This window comes from Mercenaria mercenaria, unplaced genomic scaffold, assembly GCF_021730395.1.
Source record: "Mercenaria mercenaria strain notata unplaced genomic scaffold, MADL_Memer_1 contig_1201, whole genome shotgun sequence".
In the NCBI taxonomy this organism is placed as follows: domain Eukaryota; kingdom Metazoa; phylum Mollusca; class Bivalvia; order Venerida; family Veneridae; genus Mercenaria; species Mercenaria mercenaria.
The window spans coordinates 34,881-46,487 of record NW_026459183.1 but is presented as its reverse complement, the minus strand read 5'-3'; positions in this window follow the sequence as shown (position 1 = coordinate 46,487).

Below are 11,607 nucleotides of genomic sequence, written 5' to 3'. Positions count from 1 at the left end.
ATGTTTCAGGTATGCGACTGCTAAATGTTTTGGGTATGCGACCACTAATATTTTAGGTGACAGTGCTCATTCCTACCAGCCATTTACCCCTGCTGCAGCCAACCGAAGCAGAAAGTGCAGAAAGATGAGAAACTTTATACCTCACTTAATGTTTAAGTTTTAGATTTGAGTTGAGACCTTACTTAAGGTTTACTTTTAGATTTGAGTTTAGACCTAATTTTAGATTTGAGTTTATACCTAATTTAAGTTTAGGTGAGGATTTGAGTTTATACCTAACTTTAGTGCTTAGTGCAGAAAGCTGAGCTGACACCTTATTTAAGTTTAGCTTAAGATTTGAGTTTAGACCTACTTTTAGTGCTCAGGGCAGAAAGGTGAAGACTTACCGCTCGCGAGTACGTACGTACGTAGGACGGGCGCGCGCGTTCCCACCAGCCATTTACCACTGCTGCGGCCAACCGAAGCGCTTATACCTAACTTTAGTGCTTAGTGCAGAAAGATGAGAAACTTTATACCTCACTTAAAGTTTAAGTTTTAGATTTGAGTTGAGACCTTACTTAAGATTTAGATTTGAGTTTATACCTAATTTAAGTTTAGGTGAGGATTTGAGTTTATACCTAACTTTAGTGCTTAGTGCAGAAAGCTGAGCTGACACCTTATTTGAGTTTAGCTTAAGATTTGAGTTTACACCTAATTTTAGTGCTCAGGGCAGAAAGGTGAAGAGTTATCGCCCGCGGGTGCGTACGTACGTTAGACGGTCGCGCGCGTATCCCACCAGCCATTTACCCCTGCTGCGGCCAACCGAAGCGCTTATACCTAACTTTAGTGCTTAGTGCAGAAAGATGAGAAACTTTATACCTCACTTAAAGTTTAAGTTTTAGATTTGAGTTGAGACCTTACTTAAGGTTCACTTTTAGATTTGAGTTTAGACCTAATTTTAGATTTGAGTTTATACCTAATTTAAGTTTAGGTGAGGATTTGAGTTTATACCTAACTTTAGTGCTTAGTGCAGAAAGCTGAGCTGACACCTTATTTAAGTTTAGCTTAAGATTTGAGTTTAGACCTAATTTTAGTGCTCAGGGCAGAAAGCTGAAGACTTACCGCTCGCGAGTACGTACGTACGTAGGACGGGCGCGCGCGTTCCCACCAGCCATTTACCCCTGCTGCGGCCAACCGAAGCACTTATACCTAACTTTAGTGCTTAGTGCAGGAAGATGAGAAACTTTATACCTCACTTAAAGTTTAAGTTTTAGATTTGAGTTGAGACCTTACTTAAGGTTCACTTTTAGATTTGAGTTTAGACCTAATTTTAGATTTGAGTTTATACCTAATTTAAGTTTAGGTGAGGATTTGAGTTTATACCTAACTTTAGTGCTTAGTGCAGAAAGCTGAGCTGACACCTTATTTAAGTTTAGCTTAAGATTTGAGTTTAGACCTAATTTTAGTGCTCAGGGCAGAAAGGTGAAGACTTACCGCTCGCGAGTACGTACGTACGTAGGACGGGCGCGCGCGTTCCCACCAGCCATTTACCCCTGCTGCGGCCAACCGAAGCGCTTATACCTAACTTTAGTGCTTAGTGCAGAAAGATGAGAAACTTTATACCTCACTTAAAGTTTAAGTTTTAGATTTGAGTTGAGACCTTACTAGATTTGAGTTTAGACCTAATTTTAAATTTGAGTTTATAACTAATTTAAGTTAAGGTGAGGATTTGATTTTATACCTAACTTTAGTGTTCAGGGTTGAAATTATTAAGCAAAAGAGGCCAAGTTGCACCCCTCTTCAGATCTCTACGACAATGACCTAAATATACTGTATAATTCTATAGCATGCAGTTGCGGCAAGAACAGTACCTTGTAATAATTTACATGTATTTAGATTAATCTTGATTGATACTTGACCTTTTACCGACTTTTGATCAATACCTTAGGTAAGTTTTAGACCCGACCGTCTCTAAGGAGCTAGAATATTCAATTACATTGTACTTTTTCGTGGAAATCCTTAGTTTAATAAACATCATAAATTACCAATTGAATATATATGCATTTAAAATACAACTGCAAGTTTTATTTAGAAAACGTACCCGGGCCAAACACGAAACTCACCGTGCCATATACGAAACTCCCCCACTACTCCAAAATGGGGTATAACTTTATAGATGATGGGACCTGTTCATCAATGTCAGATCAACACACTGAACGATACTTGTCGGGTTTAACGTCACACATGCTATGGTAAACTAGTTCATGATAGAGGAAGACTCCAGATGCCCTCAGTCCTAGCATTATTTCAGGACCGGGTGATCATACATGTGATCTCCCGTGCGGGAGGGTCAAAATCCCGATATTTTCACCTTGCCTCCCGTCTCCTGACCAAAACCATAATTCTCCCGCTTTTCAAAAAAAAAAAAAATCAGATTATGACTTGGTTGATAATTACCGAGGAGTGCCACACATGTTTACACAGTAAATCAAAGTGTCACTAATTGTTGTGTATTATACATGTTTGAATGTTTACACACATGTAGCTGGAGGAAAGAGTTAATTTTCACAGGTGAATTTTGATAACATAATTGTTTGTTTTGATAAGGGATTAGACAAGCAGGGCCTTTTCCACCTGTCTCAAGAGGCCGAATATCGGTCCATTCTCAATGCTAATTAGGCTCCATTTTTTGCCAATTTGAAGCAAAAAACTCCCAGTCATAAGAAATAATTCCCAGCTGAAATGAATTTTTGATTATTCAAAGTAATAAAATCACATAAATAATTGTTGGAAAAACCAACCCATTACTATTTTTAGAACATGAATGTTACTTCCCCTTATGCAGTTACGCCATTTTCTTCCAGTGTTTACCAAATTAATTTGCTAATAAAATTGGACTTATATTTCATTGAAATTTGGATGAAAACACACACTCATTTATTTGATAACATCAATATACATTATTTTGGTAAGGGTAAATACATGTTGATGCATTTTTGTTTTCTGTTTTTCATGTCAATATCATTAATGATCAGTGTTTTTATACGAAAGAGGGTGGGGTAAGGAATTGACATAATTTATGAGTTGTGTTCAGACCAATTTAGAGCTTCGCTTTTTTTCAGTCCTCAAGTAGACTGAAAATGTGAATGCAATGTTCACCACCATTTCAGACCTAAATTGAGACTTTGTTTCTACAAATTTAATCTGTTAAGGAAGTTTTAAGTAATAAGTTAGAACAAGAGGGAGCTTCTGTAAGACAGCATGCTCGACTTTTCTCAGTGATTGACTCTGAATTAAAGCTTTGCCACTAAAAAGGGCATAATACTCAATAGCTTTGAATGTAACAGGGATATTGGACATTATATAAAACTTTAACAATAAAAAAAGTTAAAAAGTGGCATAACTCTGTCAAAATTCAAATCAAGAGTTATGAGGATTGTTTCTTCTGGTGTACACTTACGCGTTATTGTGTGGCCTAAAATGTTGGATTTTGTCTTTAAGTTTTGTGTCCGCGCGCTTAATTTATGTCGATAAAAAACCTCCAGTTTTGAGACCCCAACTCCAGCTGAAAAATGACAAACCTCCAGTTTTGGGATTCTGAACTTATCACATGTATGCGGGTGATTAAACCTGTATAGAGTCGTATGGGCGGCGGTTACCGCCAAAATTAGTAAATATACAATCCATTCCTAAACAAGTCAGTCAGTGCAATGCATTTCAATGCCGTCTAGTCTAAAATTCCATCCCGTCCAATATATTTGCATTCAACGCATTGCATTTTGAGACTATTTAATACAAAACTTCATTCCATTCATTTAAACATGGAACGATGCATTGAAAAACTTGTTGCGATGCACCGTAATTTGAAATCATCCAACAAAACATGATACCATGCAGCTCAATGTGAAGCCGTTTAACACAACATGAGTACGTGCAGTGTAAAGTGAAATGATTTATTACAACTTGACGCCGTCTAATGCATATTGAAACCGCTCTGTGTAATCTAGGGCGGTGTATAGAAACTTGATGCCATGCAGTCTAAATTGAAGTCGTTTAACGCAACATGAATTCGTGCAGTGTAAAATGAAACGATTCATTAAAGCTTGGTGCCGTTTAATGCATACTGAAGCCGTGTTGTGTGATTTGGAGCGTCGTATTAAAATTTGATGCCATGCAGCCAAATGTGAGCCGTTTAACAAAACACGAATGCGTGCATTGTAAAAGATTAGTAAGACAGTATCAGTTCATAAGTTTGACCTGTTATAAATATAGATTCTGGATATGTTTTCAGAAGAATATCTTAAATTTTGTCCTAAAACCGACTTCGTGGTAAAATTCTAACATTTAATTTCAAACAGTTCCTGCGATTTATCTCAGTATTATTAAAAGGGACCTTATTTTCGGGAAACATCTTTCTTCTTAGTTTAAGCTTTGTGAGAAGTATGATTCGTGAAACAGACTCAGTAATAGAAATAATAATGACAAAATTAACACTAAAAAATTCCAGAGTTAATTATTAATAATATAAAATCAGTGTTAACATGGATTTCATACGACCTGTAAGGGGATTTGTCAGGGTCGGATCCAGAAATTGTTGACGGGAGTGGGAAGGGGGAGGGGGCACCAGGGAGACATCACCGCCGAGGCGCGTAGCAAGGTATTGGAGTGGAGTGCCTTTGCCAATGTTAGGGAATTCAGATGGGCTTCCCCAGGGATTTATTTGAAATACAGGTATGAAATGGTATCCTCAGGTGCATTTATTGGTGGGTATACTCCTCTCTTATCGGGGGAGGGGGGTGGAGATCAGGGGGCTTTCCCCTGGTAATTTTTTAAATACAGGCATGGAATGGTGGCCTCTGGTGCATTTTTAGGTCTAAATTTTGAGGTATTGTAGGAGTACGTAAATCCCTTCTTGATTGGGTGGTCAGGGGCTCTCCCCCTAGAAAATTTTGAAATACAGGTATGACATGGTGGTCTCTAGTGCGTTTCTGGTTCTAAATTTTGAGAAAAAATACTCCTTTGTCAAAATAGTAGGGTGAATCTTTGATGAGTATAGGTCACTTCTCAGCCAACTGGGGGGGGGGGGGGGCATGAGCCCGCTCAGCCTGGCCCTGGATCCGGGGCCTGTTATGAACCGAGCGAGAGTAGCAGGTACTTGTGGAGATATAGTTAATACTTGTATGAAATCCAGGAAACTGACCGACCAACTTAAATGAAATACTGTTAAAAAACTGCGGCATAGTTAGATCTACCCCACCACCTACCCCCGAAAAAACAAACAAACAAACAAACATTGACAAAACATTGTACAGTGAAGTACATGTAATTTAGACATTCTGTCTAGAAGCATAAACATGTTTACATTGATTTTATGTTATTAATGAGTAACTCTAAGAAGAAAGGTGTTTCGTTTCACAGACATAAGGTCCCTTTTAATACTGAGATAAATCGCAGGAACTGTTTAAAATTAAATGTTAGAGTTTTACCTCAAGGTCGGTTTTAGGACAAATTTTAAGATATTTTTATGTAAAACTGATCCAGAATCTATATTTATAACAGGTCAAACTTATAAACTGATAGTTTTAACCTTTTACAATGCACGTACTCGTGTTTCGTTAAACGGCTTCACATTTGGCTACATGGCATCAAATTTTGATAAGCCGCTCCAAATCACACAACACAGCTTCAGTATGCATTAGACGGCGCCAAGCTTTAATAAATCGTTTCATTTTACACTGCACGAATTCATGTTGCGTTAAACGTCTTCAATTTGGACTGCATGGCATCAAGTTTCTATACACCGCCCTAAATTACACAGAGCGGTTTCAATATGCATTAGACGGCGTCAAGTTGTAATAAATCATTTCACTTTACACTGCACGCACTCATGTTGTGTTAAACGGCTTCACATTGAGCTGCATGGTATCATGTTTTGTTGGATGATTTCATATTACGGTGCATCGCAACAAGTTTTTCAATGCATTGTTCCATGTTTAAATGAATGGAATGAAGTTTTGTATTAAATGGTCTCAAAATGCAATGCGTTGAATGCAAGTATATTGGACGGGGTTGAGTTTTAGATTAGACGGCGTTGAAATGCACTGCACTGACTGACTTGTTTAGGAATGGATTGTATATTTACTAATTTTGGCGGTTACCGCCGCCCATAGAGTCGCCGACCTTCCACAAGCAAGAACGATAGCTTAATTCTTCACTTTAATCACATTTATTGCTTTCATCATGTGGAAATACTAGTTATAAGACGTGAATGCAAATGGCAAGTGCAAATGAATGCAAATGGCAAAGAAAATGCAAGAATTTCATAAATGCATCGGTTTAAAAATTACATACAAAAGCAAACTGAGGGTCAGGCTGCAAGTTTAACAATATTAGATGGTTGCAGAGGTACAGTTAGTTCATTAAAGCTAAACCTGAAAATCTTAAGTAAAAGAGAAACATAATTCATGAAGTACAGTTTTCATAGTTATGTTCCTTAGAAAAAGAAAACAGAAAAAAAGAAAACATGTGGAACTGCGACTCACAACTGAAATTTACATCTTGTTAAAACGGATTATACAACATTACCGGCACTAGAGCACAAAAAAAGAATTAAAGATATATTAACCACTGAAAAATTTATAGTCCAGTACACGAAAAAATAACCGTTTGCCATAATGTAAGGGCCTGTACTTTGTGTTATGGAAGACTTATCAGCTCAGTGTGACATACAAAGAGGATATTACGTATATACATGCTTGTCTTTTCATACTTAATCTGTTAACAAGCGGAATAAAAGTATAAAATGCGAATCTCTGTATTTTCTTGCATTTTATTTGTTTTATCCGTCGAGTGTTATAAATTCAATGTGGAAAGGCAAAAATTATTATCATTATTATTATTATCATTATTATTATCTTTTAATATTACCAGATTTATATAGCGCCCTTTTCATGATAAACACGTTCAAATGCGCTGTACATACATAGCAAACGCAGCCACACAGGGTGCCAAATTCATCCTCTACTAGTACAGGCACAGAGCGATCTGACCAGTAGTACAGAGTGAGATAAAGCCCCAAGAACAGATGGGGAGAAATCTTTTTTAGATACAGGCCTGTCCGGCTAACTTAACCTAGCTCTTTGCGAATAGACAGTCTGGTTCTTTAACGTGCTCGATGTATAGCACAGATACATGCGAAGCCACCTTTCCTGGGAAGAACCAGTACAGGCCTCTTAATTAGGTGGAAGACACTCAAGAGTATCTCAGAAATTTCCAGTGCCTGAACCGGAATTCGAACCCCTGACCTCTGGATTGACAGACAAGCGTGTTACCACAAGACCACCGGTGCACTATAAAATTTATTATTCTTTTTATCACATGTTAGCTTTTCCTGCTAAAACATCAAACATTCTTCTTTCTTTACCTGTTTTAGATCAAGCCAATTCGGCCAACGTATCACCTTTTTTACACTAGTTTAAAAAGAAAATTATGAAATAAATTTATTTCACTCCCTCGACGCCAAACATTTGATACAATCTAATATTTAATCTATTTCAACTTACATGCTCTCATCGGCACGTGCGAGTGTTTTATCGTCACTAGACCTTCCATCTGTCAATCTAAGTTTGAAGGCATAGATCAGTACTGTCTGCAGTTGGATCAGGCTGCAATAACACAAGACAAACAAATTAGTTATCCGTCGTTGCATATTGATGCGCAATATTAAATAAAGTATTTCTTAGATAAAATAGTCATCACCATTTTCACTGCACATTTTCTACTTTTATTTACTTTTTGAATTCCATGACGAAATTTTAATTGTAAAGTTCTTTAAAGTCAAACTTTTAAGAAATTGGCATTGCATGGATTTTGCGTGTGCAACCCACATTTACTGGTGTTCTTTCGCAGTACTCTATTGCAGGTCCAGTAGAGTGTAAATTATACTCCTAGCCCGAAAGTCCAGGGTTTGAACATTGTAAGGAGCTTGATTTTACCGCGATAATATCAACCTCTCACCTACGTACGACTATTTGTTACAAATGCCAAACTATCCAGGGCCATAATTCTAATATGATGCAAGAAGAGTTATGGTGTTTGACCCACTTTAACTATCTTAATGAAAATAAACAATTTTATACAATTTTATAAGTTTCATATCTATAGCTGTTATATTATGACCTAAATAAACAAGAGCTGAACGTAAGCTCAACTATTCGGCGATCTGACAGCAAAATGAATATATGTCTCAATAAGAGACCTCTACTTTAAAGGAAGATACACCGAGATATAAAAAGACCCTACTATTTAGAGGGGTAAAAGGTAAAGTATGGAAGGGGTACTGACATTCTTTATTTTGATGGAATTAAATTATATTTTTATCTTTTAAAGTACTAAAGACATGTCTATAAACGAAGCTTTCGAAAAACTTTAAAAAGAAAATAATTCCAAGTATAACAACTTGGTGTTCTTGACCTTGAGTATAATAGGCCATGCCCCTTCACACACTTTGTTTGTATGCTGGAAAATGTTTATGTGAAGTTACAGTAAGATATAAGCAATAATAACAAAGATATGACAGCAAATCAAAGGTTGCCGAACAATTTTAACCTTAAAAATAACCTAAGTATAACACCTTGATGACCTTGACCTTGGGTATAATGGACCTGGCCCCTGCACATACTTTGTTTGTATGCTGAACCATGTTTTTGCGAACTTACAGTAAGATATACGCAATAGTAACAAAGATATGACAGAAAAACAAAGGTTGCCAAAAAACGTTTAACCTTACAACTAACCTGAGTATAATGGACCTAGCCCCTGCAATGCTTTGTTTGCATGGTGAACAATGTTAATGTGAAGTTACAGTAAGATATAAGCAATAGTAACAAAGCAAATTAAGGTTGCCGAAAAACTTTAACCAAGAAAGCTCACACCGACACCGACGCTGACGCCGGGGCTAATAGAATAACAACCCTATTCTCAGAATAGTGGAGCTAAAGATTTAACGGGGAAAAATCAGTCTTCTATGTACTTAAAGGGCTGTAATTCTGACAAAATGCAATGCCAGAGTTATGGTTCTTGGTCAACACACTCACCTAATGACGATAAATAGCTGCAAAGTTTCAAAGCTATTTCTCTTATAGTAACCGAGAAATGTGAACCTAAACAAGTATTTCAGCAAAAAAAATATTTTTTTTTTAAGTACAAAAAGGGACATAATTCTGACAGACTGCATACAAGTTAGTTCTTGACCTACTTGCTCATTTTATTATGATAAACAAGCGCGCAAAGTTTCAAAACTAAAGCTCATACAATTTATGAGAAAAAGTCAACCTAATCAAAAATCTGAACCGACACCGGCGATCAAATAACGAGAAACCCTCATAGATATTTTTTACACCCAGACGAACTATACACGAAAAATATCTCTATAAAAGATACATTTTCTCACTAAGAAATATTGATTAATGAATGAAGGATGTTAAAAGAACAGGGATCGGACAAGAATCTAAGCCTTTTTAATTCAAATATGTTCCACAATTTAGTGTACTGTTTTAGGGTTAAGGAAAGAAATATCCAAAAACAATGTTTGATGACTTGTGTTTTTGCACACATAACTTTAACCAGATTTTTTAGTTGAAAAAGATTGTATTTACATTAAAATCAACCAAAATCAACCAAGGATCATCTCTATCGGTTACTAGAAGGTATCAGTATACGGTTGTCACTTAGCTTGATTGTTATTTGCACGCAAACTTTAATCAAATCCTTTAAGTCGAAAAAGGGCTATAATTGACTTTGAATTTAGACAAGAGTGAGCTAACTTGATAATTGACTCAAAAATGTTTGAAGAACACCGCCTGTTGGTGCCACTGCTCGCCTGCAAGTGCTGGTCAGTATGTAAGAAAAGTGTTATAGTTCAGAATCTTTAAGTACAAAAAGGGTCACAATTCTGACAAAATGCAGGTTAGAGTTATGGTTCTTGGCCTACATAGTCAATTAATTATTGCTTAACAAGTATGCAAAGTTTCAAAGCTGTAGTTCTTATAGCTTTTGAGAAAAGTTGGACCTAAACAAAAAAAATAACGAAGAGATTCAAATTTTCTAAATCGACAAAAAGGGCCATTATTTTGACGAAATGCATATCAGAGCTATGGTTGTTGGCCCACTAAGTCCTCTAATGATGACGAACACGTGTGCAAAGTTTCAAAGCTGTAGCTCTAATGGTTTTTAAATAAGGTGGACCTAAACAAACAATTTAAACGACGCCGACAGAGACGATCAAATGATGTAGGTGATGATGATGAACAATTATCTTAAGTTTGAATCAAATCCCTTTTGTAATAACAGAGATATGGTGAACTGGCATCAAAACTAACATAGAATTCTAAGTAAAAAAGGGGGCATAATTCATAAATGATTGGTGCCGGAGTTATAGACCTTTTGTCATGTGATGTAAGTAATGACTTCAAGTCTGGATCAAATCCTTTAAGTAATAAAGAGATAGTGTGAACGTGCACCAAAACTTTAACCTGAAATTCTATGTAAAAAGGGGGATAATTCATGAAATATTGGTGTGAGAGTTATAACACTTGCACCATATGATGTGGGTGATGATGTGGAATAACTATTTTAAGTTTGAAGCAAATTCATTGAGTAATAACAGAGATAAAATGCATCAAAACGTTAACCAAGGTGCGGATGCGGAAGGACACCGGGGTCGAGTATAGTCGAGCTAAAAAGTCAAAGGGCAGTGTTTGGTATTGCTGTGACCTATTTTCATAAAATACGGTTTAAAGCTAACTTACCTCCGCCGTTCTAAATACATGTTGTATTTGCACCATTCAGTCGGAATTGTTACGTGTTGCTAGTCCTTTCCTAACTCGATCTGTCGTTTACTCGATACTGGTTATAACCGGTGACGCCATCTGAAAGTCATAGGTTCAAATTAGTCTACATAAATGACTATTACATGACTTTTTATATAAGTCAGCGGACTGTAGTATACATATATAGGAATGTCTTGCCGGTCAGTAGTATAACTATTGCCCGAGGTTTGACAGAAGACCAGATTTTTTTCCCAATTTTTGACTGTAAGCCCAACAAAATATGGTGGTGAACTTGAACCGATCATGTAGCATTATCTGCGGACCGTTGGCCTTGTAATTACACACAGTTGTTGAATCTTTTTGCGATCAGTAATTGTTTTAGTCTACGGATCGCGGGAGTATGTTCTCCGTGTTTTTTTGTCGTTGTTTTTTTTTTTTTTGGTGGGGGGGGCGGGGGGGGGGAAATATGTCGTTACTGAATGGAGGAGTTGGCAGTTACTTGTGCTGGTACAGGTTCCATGAGCACTGGTTATGCTAATTGTGTGCCATTACTTAACTGAAATACTGTTGGAAAACAGCCCTGAATGCATTTTTTTCTTTCTTTCCTCTAGGTTTGAATGCTTTGACTTTACCCCAGTAAAACCTGTGTCGAAGTGAAGACTAAAGACTTTGAGACCACCCCTCGGGTAAATTCCCATTTTGGAAATTATACCCGGCAGACCCGTAATATTCATAGCATATAAAATATATACAGAATTGCTCTGAAGAAGTAGAAACTACTTTCTATAGAAGTCATCTTCTC